This window comes from Nestor notabilis, unplaced genomic scaffold, assembly GCF_000696875.1.
Source record: "Nestor notabilis isolate BGI_N333 unplaced genomic scaffold, ASM69687v1 scaffold19267, whole genome shotgun sequence".
Lineage (NCBI taxonomy): Eukaryota > Metazoa > Chordata > Aves > Psittaciformes > Psittacidae > Nestor > Nestor notabilis.
Genome location: NW_009936267.1, coordinates 3,818 through 4,345, shown reverse-complemented (window position 1 = coordinate 4,345; position 528 = coordinate 3,818).

Here is a 528-nt window from a genome sequence, read left to right as displayed (position 1 = left end):
GGTGAAGCTCGTTAGCTAATGAGCTGCTCCCATCCTGGGCCTGCAGCAATGGGTCATTGCTCCTTTATGGGATGGCAAAACCAGGGCTGTGATGTCCATCAAGCCAACGGGCTCTAAATCATCCCACTGGGATGGAGACACGGGGACCCCTCAGCTTTGGGAGCTGACCCCAAAACCTGCTCAGCTTGGGTGGAAATCTCAAACTGGTCCCAAAGGGGAGCCCCAGGGAGAGCCCCCTCCTGCCTCAATGGGGGCAGGAAACCTGGACACGTTCCTGTGATGCATCCCAGGGACAAGCAAGCATTTTGGGGTAGAGCTGGGCTATTCGGCAGCGCCCCAGCAAGGTCTTGATGCCAGCGGCTGTTTTGTCCTGGCGTAGCAGCACAAGGGCTTGTGGAGGAGACCCCATCTCTGCCAGACCCTGATGCCTGTGCACCCCAACACTCCCATCGTGTTGGGACCAGCGTGTCCAGCTTCAGACACGGAGGGGATGTGCCAGGCTGGGGTTTGAGCTCACAGCAGAGATAG